This window comes from Pan paniscus, chromosome 1 (genome assembly GCF_029289425.2).
Source record: "Pan paniscus chromosome 1, NHGRI_mPanPan1-v2.0_pri, whole genome shotgun sequence".
Lineage (NCBI taxonomy): Eukaryota > Metazoa > Chordata > Mammalia > Primates > Hominidae > Pan > Pan paniscus.
The window spans coordinates 31,678,494-31,697,500 of NC_073249.2; the positions used below are offsets into that span (position 1 = coordinate 31,678,494).

General features: G+C 38.0%; 1 protein-coding gene across 5 annotated transcripts in view; it reads right to left on the bottom strand.

Moving 5' to 3' along the window:
* Positions 1-19,007, bottom strand: part of SPATA17 (spermatogenesis associated 17) — a 231,481-nt gene that overhangs the window by 147,069 nt on the left and 65,405 nt on the right. The gene's annotated exons all lie outside the window — the stretch shown is intronic.

Sequence of the window (19,007 nt, forward strand, 5' to 3'; positions counted from 1 at the left end):
TAAGTACCCCTCATTTATTTTTCTTTATCAGAAAGTCATTTTCTCTCCCTGCACTACATCTAATTATAGCCACTGGGAGAATAGGTCCTACCATGGAATGAGAAATAGAAGGGATGGAAGAGGAGCTGGAAAAAGTAAAAAGGGTGACAACCCTGCCTCTTCCAACCCCAAGGGACTGTGGAAGGCAGAAGAGAGGGCAGGAGAAGGATCATAATGCATCATCCTGTGCCCTGGACCTGTCAACTCCAGGCCAAGTCTTAGAAGCAGAGAGGCATGTTTGGTAGTTTGAGAGGAATGCCAAAGACGGGTGTGTTCCTACCTACTTGGGTTCCTGGGAGAATATGATTTGTATAAGACAGCCTTGAGACAATAAGGGATGGTTCCAGCACAGTAAAGAGTATCAAACAGTGAGGTCAGGTAGAAAGGGCTTAGTACTCTCATGTTTTTCTTGCCTCCCATATCATCTAGAAGGACCAAAGTTCAAACATATCCTTTAAGGGATAAGCCAGATCAAAAGTAAGAGCCAAGGATTGAATCATGAGAACGGCTATGGCAAAAATATAAACAACCTTGAATCAAAGTCTGCAGGGTAACCAACCTTGTGCAAGGAGTCATTTGGAGCACATGGAAGACCTCAGAGATACTGGCAGAGAAAGAAAGACAAGACACAGGGCCTAATGAGCTAAGGAAAGCCACCAGACCCAAATTAAGTTGACAGTGCTTACATCAAATGCAAGTCTTAGCAGCAGATGCCAGCAGAACTCCTAGGGACAAGAATGATCAATCACATAGCAGCAGACACCAGCCACTGTTACCTACATATAAGTCAGGGTTCCCTTTTAAGCCTTAGAGCCACCAGTAACATAAGCCCCCTCTACATTCATAGGTCATCTTAGAGAGGATCATGGAGAACTCAAGGAATTATGAAAAAGATCCACTTATTTAAAAGATTATCGTTAATTACTGTATTAAGCCAAAGTAAATTGATATCTAGTTTTTCCCTCTCCCATCCCAGTGCCATCAGGAGGAAATGTGATTGAATAATATACCAAGAATATTAAAGTTAAAGGAATAAAAAGTTGTTATAGTTCATGGTACATCTGAGTGTGATGCCTTATCTATAAATATGTCATGGCTAAACTCACAATCTAGAGTGTATTAGTTTATTTAGATGAATTTTGTGGATCTGGATATATATGTCTTTCTAGTAACATATATACACACTTATACAGATTCAGTGACTATCAATAGTTCTGGCCCAAAATATCTCACAGAACTCCACAATTCAGCAGGCTGCAGCCACATCTCCGCTGCAGTGTGAATCTCATCATTAATGTGTGGGGAGAGGATCCTCCAAACATTTCCTTTCTTGGGTTCTCTTCCTTAGGCCTACAGGTGCTGACTTCTCCCAGTATTTACTATTTCTGTATTCTCTAGAGTTCTCTCTTATAATATACAAATTATAATCCTGTATGTTTTTGTAAATTATGTTTATGTGTAAAAGTCTTAGCCTTTTCTTTTTTTAAAAAAAATGTTTATTTATTTAGAGACAAGGCCTTATGATATTGCCCAGGTAAGACTCAAATGATCCTTACCTCAGCCTCCCAAGTATCTGGGACTACAGGCATGCACCACTGTGTCCAGCATTAGCCTTTAGTTATCACTGGTAAGATGACTGTTGCAGCTATGGTCATTTTGTGCATATTTCAGAAAAAAGAAAAAAAATGGAAGAAGAACTAGCAGATCTCATTGCTCAAAATGAAGTCATATTGCCATTCTTAGATAAAAGAAGTTTAGAAAAACAATAATAACATGAGTTAAGTTGCAGTGTTGGAATGAACATTGAGTGATCAAATCTATGAAATTTTCCATACTCCACCTCGTTGCAGAATCAACATTTGTGTCAGTCACCAATTTTTTAGCTCTCAGTTTCAAATAATTTATTTTTTGCTATACTTGGTAAAACTGGACCTGGATCCGTAACATTTTACCTTTACTAATTTGTATAACATTAGTCTGAAAATAAAGGGTTCTGGAGGGATATGTCAACGCATGACTGGGGAAAGTATTACCCCTTCCCTCCTCCGGTTCCAATTGTCTGCTTTCTTTCTTCAGTGGCTTGGCTATTAGCTCTATGCAGGAGAACCAGTAGTGCCTAACAGCTAGTGAGTTTTGCTCGTACTCCAACAAAGGTAGGTCCTTGCTTATCAATTCCAGCCCATCTGCACCACCATGGGCAGTTTTCTGCTCATCAGGGTCAGACCACTAGCTGCAGAACAGCTTTCGCCCATGACATCTGAGAGAACCCCACAATCCAGCAGGCTGCAGCCACATCCTCTCCAATGAAGTCCGAATTGCATTGTTTATGGGTGGGGAGAGGCTCTTCCAAACTTTTCCATTCCTTGGGTTCTCTCCCATGGGCCTAGAGGTGGTAACTTCTCCCAGTATTTACTATATTTGTATTCTCTAGAGTTCCCTTTTGTTCATTTTAAAAGTTATTCATCTCGTATTACTTAATAAAGCTTCATATTATATTTTCTCAGTTCAAATTACTGGTGTGGATTTTGTCTCCTGACTAGTCCCTGACTGATACAATATCCAACAACTCTCTTTCTTTACTTAAACTTTATATGAAGTGCTTCATTCCTTTCCCAAAGAAGATGGTACCATTGTTGCATCTGTTACTGTATTTAATTTAAAGCCATGTGCAGTCCTGTCCATCAGGTTTGGGTGTAACTCTTAATTATCTGACAACTAAATTAAAATACAAATTATCTGCCTATAACACACCAGCACTGAATAGTAGAGAAGGAATGGAATAAGAATAACCACAACAAAATGTCCACATTAGGAAAAATAGAAAATGAGAAAGAAATAGTTACTAATTCAGAGCAAACAATAAATCCTGCTACACAGGTATAGTGAAGAGTTCCTGTTCAAGAGCTGTTTTCTTGGGTAGACAAACAGAATATTCCATGTCTGTTATCTTCCATGACCACATATGAGGTGGCCATTGTAGAGGACAATATTTCTGGAGAATGCATTGTTCTAGTAGCCCACTAGGGGCCTATTGGTCCAAGTTCAGTAGTTTTATGATTGCCTGAGGGCAGGTCACAGCTGGCCAAGTTGGGATTTCTTTAGTAACAGGAACTTTCAATGATATTGCAGGCTTCTGGCTTCTTTGTTTGTGGTCAGTTTCATGAGCAAGTGACCACAACCAAGAATCTGGTCTAGACAGTTTTCTAGAATTTATGGTCTTAGATGCTGGCTTCTAAGCATTGTTGCTGTTTTTTTGTTTGTTTTGTTTTGTTTGTTTGTTTGTTTGGCAGCCAGTACTTGCATTCATCCAAAACAACCAATTTGGGTGGCAGGGCAACAATTCACTAATTGTTAAAATTTTCTAGCTTGGATTTTATTCTTTAAACATAATAAGATTGACTGATTGTTTTCTTCTTCTTCTTTCTTCTTCTTCTTCTTCCTACTTCTCACTCATGGCGTCTTGTTTTCCTAACTCCCTGGTACCTTTGCTGTGCTGGCCATTGCATTTGAAAAATACTTTGTAGGAATGCTCTTAGTACTAGAATGACAGCATCTTCCCTGGTAGAGGCTTTTCAAATGTTTCCGTCAGGTTCCTGGGTCACTATCAGTCTGAGACCTTCTAAGTTCAAGTACAAGACTTTAAGTTATCTAAACCACCTGGATAACTAGCAGTGTGCTTGCAAATCTCATATTAAGCTAGTTTACTTCCATTATTACTTACTCTAAGGTTATGGCTTTTGGGGATCCTGGCTGAAAGAAGAGGTGGAAGTTAATCAGAGTTCTTACCTTTGGTTGCCATGACTTGGATTTTTTTTCCTCCTGCTCCCGCAATGCAGCCAAAAGCACAGCTCTTTCTCAGTTAGTCAGGTATTGAGGGCAAAAGCAGTTTTGAGGTAGACTCATATCTGAATTCTCATCTTCTCCTGTGCCTTGTCTAGTAAATTATTTACTGTATTGATAGCTCTTTAATGCTTAGATGTCAGCAGGGGGAGAGTTGTTTTGAATTGCTCAGCCATTATTAGACAAAACAACATTCCTAATCTGATCTTTGTCTTGGACTCACATACTTGTGAAGTCCTGAGGTTTATCTCTAGCTAAAGCCCTACATTTCCTAGCCACTGCTTATGACCCCATTAGTTTGGGGCATAGCAGTTGTGTTTTTCAACATTTTAAGGTGCCAAATTACAGGACTCTTATTAAACGGACACACATTGTACATGTTGAGCATCTCTGTTAGCAAAGCAGTTATTAACTTCTGTCTCTGCTCGCAGATTGGCAACCTCTAGTCCAAGTTAATCTGTTCCTCACAGAAATTTGCTCAAAGGGTCAAAGAGGAGGCAGCACACACCAATATTCTTAAAAGCACCTATCATTTCTATTAATGTCAAACCCTCAAATGATAATGATCTGCATCACATGGTAGAGAAGATGGGATTTATTAAAAAAAAAATTACATAAGGATTTACATAATTACTTATTATTATTGAGATAGAGTCTCACTCTGTCACCCAGGCTAGGGCAGTGGTGTGATATCAGAACACCGCAACCTCTGCCTCCTGGGTTCAAGCAATTCTCCTGCCTCAACCTCCCAAGTAGCTGGGACTACAGGAGCCCACCACCTCGCCAGCTAATTTTTTTGAATTTTTAGTTGAAATGGGGTTTCTCCATGTTGTCCAGGCTGGTTTTGAACTCCTGACCTCAGGTGATCCATCTCTTTCGGCCTTCCAAAGTATTAGGATTACAGGTGCGAGCCACCGTGCCTGGCCAAATTAGTGTTTTCCAATCTAGCACCAAACTATCTCCAATAACCAAATTCCCATTTTAAGTTCTGTTACTTTTAATATCCTTCTAATGTCTCATTGGCCATGACTAAGTCACATGGCTAACACTAAAAACAAGGAAATCTATGAAAGTGAGTTTTTAGTTTTCTAGCCTCAATAGCAGAGAAGGCAATTTATAAAGAGGTTAGGATGGGTCTTAACGTGAGCCTAGTTATTTATGGTATATGCTTCAATTGAAATATGACCAATAGAACTTGTAATAATTCAAAACATAAAGAGGCAGTGTGGTCTGGCTTTAAAAAAGACTGAGTTCCAACCTCTAGATCCGCCATTATTTTGGTGTGTGACCTTACCCTTTACTTAAACCCTGAATTTTATTTTTCATCTCTGAGGTATAAGAAGACACATCCCAAAAGGGGGTTTGTGTGGATAGACGAGATAACATATAAAACACCATGCACACGATAGGTGCTAAATAAATGACTTGCTGTGATTGCCCTCCATTTACTGAGCTGGTCCTTGTTTACAATGTCTAAATTTGTTCACCTGTATGTTTGGCTTGATAATCATGACATTTCTGATTATAATATACCAGATTGAGCTCTCTCTTATTGTTATCTACCAAGAACACATATGTATCCTATACCTACATATAGAAATGTTTAATGTCTGTAATTAAAGTGTTTCTTTTGTTTGTGTTTATACCATTTCAGTAACTACTCAGTTATGTTATTTGCCTACCCTGTACATGTGTCTAAAGAGGAATATTTTATCAGCAAGCATCTACTCAATGCCAGTAGTCTAGATATACTCCAGATTATTATCATTTGCATTTCTATTTTCCACTTAATATTAATTGTGACTTTAAAATTAAGTTGGTGAAAATTCTGAAGAGTTGATATGTGATTGCAAAAGGAGGGCAAATACAAACACCACCCTGTAGACTTTTACCCTAGGTTGCTGCTTTGATTTTTAGGTGCTGCACATGTTAGCAGTCTGAAAGGACATACTGACTTCTTTCACGTTTCTATTCTTTATTAATTAAAGCACAATTGGAAACATGCTGCCTAGATAGTTTAATATATTAACAGACTTCAACTCCAGAAAACTAAAAATCTTGAGTATTGTGTTTCCCAGATGCAGAAGTGATCTCAATTTTTTTAGGTTTGTCATTAGCCTATTGCATTTGTTGGTTCTGTATATTTTTCTGCCAGAGCAAGATTATTTAAAAAGTATGATGGTGAGTATATTGGAGCTGCCAGTTAGTCATTATAAGGATGAGAGATTATGTTCAAATCTTTTGAATTGAGTTTCCTAGAAACTCAACGCATATTCATAAACATCACTTTTAAAGTTTTTTTGCTTCATCCTTGAAAACAAATGCAAATTAGCAGACTACAAAGACAGCATTTAACACAAATATTGATATAAATATTTTGAAACAGCAAGCTGTTAGTTAGCTGTTAGTTCTGGATTCTGATGATCATCACTGGGAACAAACACTGACAGTATAACAGCGGAAATACAACAAAGAGAACGAAACTGAGAATTTTAAGATCTAAGTGAATTTCTCATAGTACAACTAGAAGTTGTTCACATAAAAATAACGGCAATAGGCATAGAACTTTTTTTTTTTTGCATGACAAGCTAAGTGTATGAATGTATGGATTTCAGAATAATCAAGGAAACTAAACACACAGCCCAGTCGATGCCAATATGACAGAGCTGCCTAGGGATCTTGAAAGCACTGGAGATTGTTCTCATAAATGTGATATTTCATCAGCACTACACAGATCATGAAAAGGCTGATAATGCATTTTAATAGACCTTACCTATTAGCATTTTGGCAAGCATGTCAATGAATCTAAGAACTCTTTAATATAAGATTAAAATTGGAATAATGTTCATATTAATGATAAATCCATTAGTCATTCTTCTCCAAAATTCTGAAAGGTCAATTTAGTAATTTGTAAAGGTGTTGCCACTTCTGAGATAACGTTCCCTATCTTTGGGAATTCAAAACAACCTTTATGCTTCAGGAGTAAAAAAGATATTTCAATATCATCTGTTAATACGGTGAAGATTTTTTAAAATTTGATGATAGCCTTTTAACTTCTGATTTTAAACATATAATGTAATGTGTGTGTATACATCTTGATTTACATATATTATCATATCCATCTTGGTCACGGTAGGGGATAATTTTATATCATATATTTATGGTACAAAATCCCTTATGCCATATATTAATCTCATTTAAATGTTTCTTGCACTTTTAAGGGATTCAACATACTTTAGTTTCATCGTAAATAAATACATAGATTTTTGTATTTTTAAAAGATACTTATTACCATATTAAGCTAATTTTCTCAGACTTAAAGGGATGCTAGAAATCTTCTAATTCCTCATCAAATGCAGAAATCCTTTCTACCTATGTCCTGACATTTTAGATAAATCCTTCTGTCAGAGTACAAGTCAGACTATTATTGAATAGCTCTCATTATTAGAAACACGTTTTCCGGCTGGGCGCGGTGGCTCACGCCTGTAATCCCAGCACTTTGGGAGGCCGAGGCGGGCGGATCATGAGGTCAGGAGATCGAGACCATCCTGGCTAACACGGTGAAACCCTGTCCCTACTAAAAAAATACAAAAAATTAGCCGGGCGTGCTGGCGGGCACCTGTAGTCCCAGCTACTCGGAGGCTGAGGCAGGAGAATGGCGTGAACCTGGGAGGCGGAGCTTGCAGTGAGCCGAGATTGTGCCACTGCACTCCAGCCTGGGCAACAGAGCAAGACTCTGTCTCAAAAAAAAAAAAAACAAAAAAAAAACACGTTTTCCACGTTCAACTCAAATCTATTTGTCCTAAATTTTTCCCTTTTCAGAAATATAGTGCATGATATTTTGCTTGTTTGTTTTTCTGAGATGGAGTTTCACTCTTGTCGCCCAGGCTGGAGTGCACTAGCACATTCTCGGCTCACTGCAACCTCCGCCTCCCGGGTTCAAGACATTCTCCTGCATTAACTTCCTGAGTAGCTGGGATTACACGCGCCTGCCACCACGCTTGGCTAATTTTTTTAATTTTTAGTAGAGATGGGGTTTCACCATGTTGGCCAGTCTGGTCTCAAACTACTGACCTCAAGTAATTCACCTGCCACAGCCTCCCAAAGTGCTGGGATTATAGGCGTGAGCCACCGTGCCCAGCCGATGGTTCTCAAAAATGTGAAGGTCAATATCATGTCTTCCTTTAGGCTTCTATCTTCCAATCTGGGCCATGTCTTTGTGATTTCCAATCCCCATAAAATTCCTGGTTGCTTTCTGCTGGATGCAAATTTTTTTCATCAATATTCATCAGAAATAACAATGTTCATCCAGAATTTAACACTGAACACCACATGCAGTCCAACTGAGAAACTTTTATTCTCTAAGATCTTTCATTTCATTCATTTTGTAAACATGAAGTAGCGTAATATATTGGAAAGAGCACTATTCTTGAGGTCATAAGGTCTGCAATCCCATCGCAGTTTTGCTACAATTTTAAAATTTAACCTTGGACTTCAAAAGCACAATGACTACACACTTTCGTTTGTTTCTTTAACACATACACACAGAGAATGCCAGCATCCAAGCATCGATTTCTTAGGTGAGGGATCAAAGATGTGCTTTCTGAAAAAACTGAGAGAAAAAGCCTAGGCCTCAGAGTACAGTGACTTGTAGGTACAAAACACAGGTCCATCTCTCCCCCTTCACTCAAAGGCAGATGGAGAATCTATTCCCTCCATAGATCATTACAAATTTCTTCTTTGGAGAAACTCAATACTTCTTAAAGAAAGACCTGGTGTTCGCGGGTGCCCTAATGAGTCATCTCTTCATTGCATCACTTTAAAAGCAAACAAAGCCTATCAGTCAACAACATCTGCTTATGTATGTATATATTCAAACCATCATTTAAATTTCTCATGCTCATGTATAAACAAACAGCTCAAGATCACCAGTTGTGTGAGGCAAGACTCCAACATAAAAGAGAAGATGAAAATAATCATTAGGAAAAAAAAAACATCCTGAAGGAAATTGATAGCACACACACTGGAATAAAACTTAACCTTAACCTGAATTATTATCTATGCTAATTATTTTCCATTTACCACACCTTCACTCCATTCTACATACTCCTCTGCCCTACACTGTGACCGAGAAAGATGAACTCTGCAGATTGTATCACCGTGGCTGGTTTCCAGTGGGTTTAGTCTTAAAGAGAATTAGAGTGCAGGAGAAAGAAGAAATTAGGGGTATTTCTTCATTTCTGTCTCCAGTGGTGCCAAACACCTCTGGCAATAGCTGCATTGCCCTGCAAGTCTAGCTCATGGCCAAGGTTCGGGGAGTGAATGTCTTGGCTCTGACTGTTCCATTCATGCTATTTCTTGCCCTTAGTACTTCAACTCTGGCAGTAGGAACACCTTCCAAGTGCTGCTGGTCTCTGGATGCCAAAACATCCCCTGCTGAGCCCTCTGTAACTCTATTTGAGCCACCTGAGGTCGATTCTGCTTTCTGAAAAGACCCTATTTGCTCTAGTATTTTTAGAGAAATATGAGATATTTTATTAATAAAATAACAGTATGCTATGAAAAAATGATCAGAATGCTAGAAATATTTCATGAAAGTTAAAAATTGCTAAAATAAAAATGTCAGTAGGAGGGTAGGAAGGAGGTCTCTCACAAAAACAGAATGGAAGGAAAAGGCCTGGGGCTGGAGGAGGGGGCAGAAAAATTTAAGAGACTGAGTGCATTACTTCTGGAGGTCCAACATCCTACCAATAAGAACCTCACGAAGGATAAAGAAAAGAAAATAGAATGAGGAAATTATGTAAGACATAATATAAGAACATATTGTAGGCCAGGTGCGGTGGCTCACGCCTGTAATCCCAGCGCTTTGGGAGGCCAAGGTGGGTGGATCACCTGAGGTTGGGAGTTCGAGAACAGCCTGACCAACATGGAGAAACCCTGTCTCCACTAAAAATACAAAATTAGCCAGGCGTGGTGGCACATGCCTATAATCCCAGCTACTCAGGAGGCTGAGGCAGGAGAATCACTTGAATCCAGGAGGCAGAGGTTGCAGTGAGCCGAGATCGTGCCATTGCACTTCAGCCCAGGCAACAAGAGCGAAACTCCGTAAAAGAAAAAAAAAAAAAAAAAGAACATATTGTAGAACTTAAGGGTCCACTGACTGCTCAGTACACTGAATGTAAAATGCCCATAAAATTAATAATTCTGAGAAATTATAAAAACTTCAGAGAAAAAAGAAAATATAAAAAAAACTAGTTGCTCTAAAAATGTACTGCTGGATCTACCAACATGTTACTTCCAAGAACATATCTACCTCACGTCCCTTCCAGCCAGTAACTGAGAATGGTAGGGTACTAAGGCACGACCATTCTGTCAAGGCAACAGGCTCCTTCCCGGGGAAATTTTAGCTTCAGGACAACCCATCAGCCTAGTTGAACATTTCTTGGAAACGTATTATAGTCCCAGTCTCTTCCCAATCTTCTTCCTCCCCTCTTTCTACAAGTGTTAGACTTGCATTGTGGACTAACAGTGTTCTTCACTTTCTCCTGTTTATAAGTACTAGCTCTTAATTTCTCTACCTTGTCCTTGATAATAATAGCCACTATTTGTTGAGCGTCAATTATAAGCTCAGTGTTTCATATACTGCATATTTCACAAAAACTCTGCAAAGTAAATATTGGTGCTCCAATATAAAGATGAAGAAATCTGATTTCTGTTAAGACTAAGCAACTAGTTCAAGGTCACATAGCTAGAAAGTGGAAAAACTATGACTCGAATTCATATCTATCTGAATCCAAAGCCAATGTTCTCAATCTCTTATGTCTTATATTTTTTATCTTAAAGCTTTCATGATGTACCCAAGATAAATGAAAACATGAAAATATGTAAACATAAAAACTTGTACATGAACACAGGGACACAAAGAAGGGAACAGACACCAAGGCCTACTTGGCAGTGTGGGGTGGGAGGGGGCTGCGGATTGAAAAACTACCTATTAAGGTACTATGTTTATTACCTGGGTGATGAAATAATATGTACACCAAACCCTGTGACACGCAATTTGCCTGTATAACAAATATGTACATGTACCACTGAACCAAAAATAAAAATTAAAAGAAAACACTTGTACATGAATGTTCATGGTAGCACTTTTCATTATATCCAAAAAGTGGAAACATCTCAAATGTCCATCAGCTGATTAACAGGTATAAATATGTGGTTTATTCATACAATGAAATGTTATTTGACAATAACAAGGAATTATGTACTGATATACATATACTACAACATGGATGAACCTTGAAAACACCATGCTAAGTGAAAGAAGTCATAAAAGGTTCAATTCATATGAAATGTCCAGACTGAGCAAATTTATAGAGCCAGAAAGTAGACTAGTGGTTACCTAGAAGTGAGGGGGGACAAGTAGAATGGGGATGACTAATAAAGGGTATAGGGTTGCTTTTTAGTGTAATAAAAGTGTTTTAAATTGATTGTGGTGATGGTTGCAAAACTCTACAAATGTACTAAAATCCATAGTACTTAAATGGGTGTATTATATATTATGTGGATTTTATCTCAAAAAAAGCTGTTATAATAAAAACAAAGCAAATAAGTATTTCCTTTTAAAAAACTTTCATGATACATAAAAGGTAGAAAATAATATCCATAAAAATCTTTCTAGCCAAACTATATTATACAAAATCAACATACTAAGAAACTAATTCATTTTGATGAATGACAAATTTACATTCAAAACAGAGCTACTGTTATGAGAGAGTAACCATCAGCAACTACATTCAAGCATTAAACTTGGGGGAATATATTACACTGATCTTAAGTTTCTGTCAAGAGTTGTTTTTTTTTTAAAGTCACTTCTCTGACTCCAAGCTAATAATGTTTTATTAATGCTACCAATCTGTAACTCTGTAGTTAGTTTCTCATTTCATTACATAATTTTCTTATTCATAACCTGGGGCAGTTTTTGCATATCAGTCTAGAGGTTACAAAAGAACATGTCTACCAAGTGCAAACTCAGCCTTAAATTAATGAATCCCATTTATCTTTGTAATAGGTCCACTCTTGGTTAAAAAATGCATTTTTGCATATGTACCACACAATTTTTTTTACTATTAACTATGAAATAGATAAACTATTTCTATTAGCAAAAGAGCAGATAAATTAAAGTTAAGGCCAATGTTGTCTGGTATCCTACACAATTCAAATGCAAAACATATTCTGATGTAAAATATTCTGCTACTTTTCTTCTTTAAATGATTTAACCCCCAAAGATAGAGGATTGGACTAGATCTTTCATATTCTCTTTGAAACTCAGACATAAATCTTAATTGTTGCTGGTATAAGTAATTAGGATAAGTCATAATTGCCTCAAGACAACATTAAAGATTGAAATATAATATTAAAAGACCTGACATAAAAATATTGCCCTAAGTCAAGGTAAAGTAACTTTTATCCTAGGCAAAATGCTGAAAATCAACATGGTTTTTGAGATACAATATGTGCATCACAGAGTGTGAAAGACAAGACTGCCTCTAAAAAGGCCTCCAATGATCCCCACTCTGGTATTCATTCCATTGCATAATTTCTTCCCTTTGAGTGTGGGAGGGGCCAATTTCTTGCTTTAAATGAACAGAATAGCAAAAGCGATGGGATGTCACTTCTGATTTTTGGTTATGAGACAAATGTAGCTTCCATCTTGGGTGCTCTCTTGTGTTCTCCAGTCACTTGCCTGACAGAAGCCAATTTTCATGTTGTAAGCTGCCTGATGGTAAGATCCATATGGCAAGAATCTGAGGGACACCATCAGCCAACAGCCAGAAGAATTAAGGCCTATGTGAGTGAGCTTGGAAGTGAATCTTTCCCAGGGTGGAGCTTTCACATGAGGCAGCAGCCCTGGCTGACAGGTTGACTACAACCTCAAAAGAGACTTCAAGCCTACACACACAGCAAAGCCCCTCCCAGATTCCTGATTAAGAAAACTATGAGATAAAAAATATTTACTGTTTCAAACTGCTTTGAGTATAATTTCTTACACAGCAAATGGCAATTATAGTCCTGATCCCAGTGATTTTCACTGAAAAATAGAATAACGAAATGTGAAAAAGCAAGCTGCCTGATGGTGAACATCTGAAAGAGACTCCAAATCCAGTATGTTTAAAATATTTAAAGCTGATGTGAGTTTGTCATAGATGGCTCTTATTTTGAAGTATGTTCCTTCAATGCCTTGTTTGTTGAGGATTTTTATCATGAAGGGATGCTGAATTTTACTGAAAGCCTTTTTTTTTTTGCATATGCTGAGACAATCATCTGTTTTTTGTTTTTAGTTCTGTTTATGTAATGAATCACATTTATTGATTTCTGTATGTTGAACCTACCTTGCATCCCAGGGATAAAGCCCACTTGATCATGGTGGATTTCCTTTTTAATGTGCTGCTGGATATGGTGTGCTATTATTTTGTTGGGGATTTTTGCATCTATGTTCATCAAGGATATCGGCCTGAAGTTTTTTTTTTGTTGTTGTTGCATCTCTGCCAGGTTTAGGTATCAAGATGATGCTGCCCTCATAGAATGAGATAGTTTGGGAATAGTTTTTGTAGGAATGGTACCAGCTCTTCTTTATACATCTGATCAAATTCAGCAATAAATCTATCTGGTTTGGGGCTTTTTCTGGTTGGTAGGCTTCTTATTATTGATTCAATTTTGGAACTCATTATTGGTCTGTTCAGGGATTAAATTTCTTCGTGGTTCAATCTTGGGAGGTTGTATGTTTCTAGGAATTTATCCATTTCTTCTAGGATTCTTACCTTATGTGCATAGAGGTATTCATAGTAGTCTCTGTGGGTTTTCTGTATTTCTGTGGGGTCAGTAGTATCATAATATTCCCTTTGTAATTTCTGATTGTATTTATTTGTATCTTCTCTCTTTTTCTCGTTATTAGTCTAGCTAGTGGTCTATCTTATTAACTCTTCCAAAAAGCCAACTCATGAATTCGTTGATCTTTTGTATCATGTTTTGTTTCAACTTCCTTCATTTCAGCTCTAATTTTGGTTATTTCTTGTCTTCTGCTATCTTTGGGGTTGATGTGTTCTTGTTTCTCTAGTTCCTCAAGGTGCAATCTGAGGTTATTAATTTGGGATATTTCTGACTTTTTGATGTGGGCATTTAGCATTATGAAATTCTCCCTTGACACTGCTTTAACTGTGTCCCAGCGATTCTGGTATGTTGTATCTTTGTTCTCATCAGTTTCAAAGAATTCCTTGATTCCAGCCTTAATTTCATTGTTTACACAAAGGTCATTCAAGAGCAAGTTGTTTAATTCCCATGTAATTGTATGTTTTTGAGGAATTTTCTTAGCAAGGATTTCTATTTTTATGGTCCTGTAGTCTGAAAGTGTGGTTGGCAGGATTACAGGTTTTTTGATTTTGCTAAGGATTGTTTTAGGGCTGATTGTGAGGTCAATTTTAGAGTATGTACCATGTGCAGATGAGAAGAATGCATATTCTATTGTTTTGGGGTGGAAAGTACTGTAGATAGATGTCTATTAGGTATTTAGTCAAGTGTCAAGTTCAGGTCCTGAATATCTTTGTTAGTTTTCTGCCTCAACGTTCTGTCTAATACTGTCAGTGGGATGTTGATGTCTCCCAATATTATTTTGTGGAAATCTAAGTCTCTTCATAGGCAAATGCACAGCCAAAATCATAATGAATGGGCAAAAGCTGAAAGCAATTCCCCTTGAGAAATAGAACAAGATAAGGATGCCCTCTCTCACCACTCCTACTCAACATAGTACTGGAAGTCCTTGTCAGAGCAATCAGGCAAAAGAAAGAAATGAAAGGCATCCAAATAGGAAGAGAGGAACTCAAACTATCGCTGATTGCAGATGATATGATTCTATACCAAGAAAATCCCACAGTCTCTATCTAAAAGCTCTTTGACCTGATAACAACTTCAGCAAAGTTTCAGGGTACAAAATCAATATATAAAAACCAGTAGCATTGCTATACACCAACAACATCCAAGCTGAGAGCCAAATCAAGAAGGCATCCCATTAACAATAGCCACAAAAACAATGAAATACAGGGCCAGGCATGGTGGCTCACATCTGTAATCCCAGCACTTTGGGAGGCTGAGGTGGGCCGATTACGAGGTCAGGAGTTCAAGACAAGCCGGACCAATACGGTGAAACCCTGTGTCTACGAAAAATACAAAAATTAGCTGGGCATGGTAGCACGTGCTTGTAGTCCCAGCTATTTGGGAGTCTGAGGCAGGAGAATGGCTTGAACCCGGGAGGCGGAGGTTGCAGTGAGCCAAGATTGTGCCATTGCACTCCAGCCTGGGTGAAAAAGCGAGACTCCATCTCAAAAAGAAAGAAAGAAAGAAAGGAAGAAAGAAATACATAATAAATAGAAATATAGCTAACCAGGGAGGTGACAGATCTCTACAGTGAGAATTACAAAAGACTGCTCAAAGAAATCAGAGACAATGCAACCAAATGGAAAAACATTCCATGCTCATGGATAGTGTATTAGTCCATTTTCACACTGCTGTAAAGTACTTCCTGAGACTGGGTAATTTATAAAGGAAAGGGGTTTAATTGACTCACAGTTCTTCATGACTGTGGAAGCCTTAGGAAACTTACAATCATGGCAAAAGAGAAAGCAGGCACATCTTACATGGCAGCAGGCAAGAGCAAGAACGTGTGAGAGCACAGAAAAAACTACCATTTATAAAACCATCAGGTCTTGTGAGAATTCACTCACTATCACAAAACAGCATGGGGGAACGGCCCCCATAATCCCATCACTTCCCTCCCTCGACACATGGGAATTAGAGGTCCCTTCCTCAACACATGGGGATTACAGGTCCCTTCCTCAACATGTGGGGATTATGATTTGAGATAAGATTTCGGTGTGGACACAGAGCCAAGCCATATCACATAGAAGAAATCAATATTGTTAAAATGGCCACATTGCCCAAAGCAATTTACAGGCTCAATGCTATTCCTATCAAACTATGAATGAAATTCTTCACAGAATTAGAAAAAAACTACTACAATTCCTATGGAGGCAAAAAAAGAGCTCAGTCAAGGCAATTCTAAATAAAAAGAACAAAGCAAGCAGTATCATGTTACTCAAATTCAAACTATACTACAAGACTACAGAAACCAAAACAGCATGGTAGTGCTACAAAAACAGACACATATGCCAATGGAACTGAATTGAGAGTCCAGAAATAATGCTGCACACCTACAACTATCAACAAAAAGAAGCAATGGGGAAAGGATTCCCTATTCAATAAATGGTGCTGGAATAACTGGCTATCCATTTGCAGAAGATTGAAACTGAACCTCTTCCTTACACCATATATAAAAATCAACTCAAGATGGATTAAAGACTTAAATGTAAAAGCTAAAACTATAAAAACCCTGGAAGATAACCTAGGACATACCATTCTGGATAAGATGCTGGCAAGTTTTCATGAAGAAGACAACAAAACCATTTGCAACAAAAATTAAAAATGACAAATAGGCCGGGCACAGTGGCTCACGCCTATAATCCCAGCACTTTGGGAGGCTGAGGCAGGTGGATCACAAGGTCAAGAGATCAAGACCATCTTGGCCAACATGGTGAAACCCCATCTCTCCTAAAAATACAAAAATTAGTTGGGCATAGTGGCACACACCTGTAATCCCAGCTACTTTGGAGGCTGAGGCAGGAGAATTGCTTGAACCTGGGAGGCACAGGTTGCAGTGAACCAAGATTGCTCCACTGCACTCCAGCCTGGTGATGGAGCGAGACTCCATCTCCACAAAAAAAAAAAAAAAAAAAAAAAAAAAGACAAGTAGAATCTAACTGAGATAAAGTTGAGATAAAGAGCTTCTGCACAGCAAAATTTAAAAAGAACTGTGAACACAGTAAAGAGACAACCTACAGAATAGGAGGAAATATTTGCATCTATGCATCTGACAAAGTTCTAATATCCAGAATTTATAAGGAACTTAAACAAATCAACAAGCAAAAAACAAACAATCCCAATGAAAAGTGGGCAAAGGACATGAACAGACACTTTTCAAAAGAAGATATTCATGTGGCCAACATGAATATGAAAAAATGCTCAACATCACTAATTGTTAGAGAAATGAAAATCACAACCACAATTAGATACTATCTCACACCAATCAGAATTGCTATTTTTAAAAAGTCAAAAAATAACAGATGTTGGCAAGGTCGCAAAAAAAGGGAACATTTATACACTGCTGGTGGGAATGTAAATTAGTTGAGCCATTTTGGAAATCAGTTTGGTGATTTCTCAAATAACTCAAAGCAGAATTACCACTCAACCAAGCAATCCCATTATTGGGTATATACCCAAAGGAATACAAACCATTCTGCCATAAAGACATGTGCTCATGTCTGTTCGTCTCAGTATCATTCACAATAGCAAAGACATGGAATCAACCTAGATGCCCATCAGTGGTATACTGGATAAAGAAAATGTGGTACATATATACCATGGAAAACTACCCACACATTTAAAAAAAAATGAGATCATGTCCTTTGAAGCAACATGGATGGAGGTGGAGGCCATTATCCTAAGTGAACTAACGCAGGAACAGAAAATCAAATACCACAAGTTCTCACTTGTAAGTGGGAAATAAACATTGAGTACATATGGACACAAAGAAGGGAACAACAGACTTCAGAGACCACTTAAAGGTAGAGGGAAGGAGGAGAGTTAGGATAAAAAAACCTACCCGTTGGGTGCTATACTTATCATCTGGGTGGCGAAAAAACCTGTACATCCAACCACTGTGACATGCAATTTGCCTATACAGCAAAGGTGCACATGTACACTGAACCTAAGATAAAAGAGTTTTAAAAATACACAAGAAACAACAACAACAAAAAATGTTTAAAGAGAAACTAGAGAATAGCAACATGAAATAAAGAGGGAGAGAGGATTTTATTAAAAGAGCCCCACCCCCAAAAAATTTTAAACATATATTCATTGAAAATAAAAACTCAGTAAATGAGTTTAACAGCAGACAATAACAAACTGAAGAGAAAATTCATGAATTGGAAAATAGATACAAATTACTCCTAGCACAAATATAAATAAAAACATAAAAAAGATGTTATAAGTCAAGGTGACTAGAAAGAAAAGTTAAAATATGCATCTAATAGGAGCTGTTGAAAAACAAACTAGAGATTAGAGACAAGTCAATAGCAGTATGGCTGAGAATTTTCCTAAACATGAGTTCCTAAACAAGAAAATATGAGTCGTAAAATTAAGGCAGCTCATCAGATAGAAAACAGTCCATATTTTTTAAATTCTTAGATACATTGTGATAAAATAACAGGACATTACAAAAGTAAAGAAAAAAATGTAAAGATACTAGAGAGCTGTCTTCCAAAGACAGCTTGACCAACATCACACTTTGTACGTCAGTGACAATTTAGGATAAAAAGTAATGAAATATGCCAGGCATGGTGGATCACGCCTGTAATCCCAGCAGTTTGGGATGCCAAGGCCAGCGGATCACCTGAGGTCAGGAGCTCAAGACCAGCCTGACCAACATGGCGAAACCCCGTCTCTACTAAAAACACAAAAGCTAGCCGGGCATGGTGGTGGGTGCCTGTATTCCCCGTTACTCAGGAGGCTGAGGCAGGGAGAATTGCTTGAACCTGGGGGTTAGAGGTTGCAGTGAGCTGAGATTGCACCACTGTACCCCAGCCTGGGCGACAGAGTGAGACTCCATTTCAAAAAAAAAAAAAAAAAAAAAAAAAGGCCGAGCACAATGGCTCACGCCTGTAATCCCAGGACTTTGGGAGGCTGAGGCGGGTGTATCACTGAGTTTAGGAGTTCGAGACCATCCTGGCCAACATGGTGAAGCCCCGTTTCTACTAAAAATACAAAAATTAGCCAGATATGGTGTGGGCGCTTGTAATCCTAGCTACTCAGGAGGCTGAGGCAGAAGAATCACTTGAACACGGGAGACGGAAGTTGTAGTGAGCCGAGATGTCGCCACTCCAGCCTGGGCAACAGAGTGAGACTCCATCTCAAAAAAAAAAAGTAATGAAATAATATGTTCAAATACCTGAAAAAAAAAT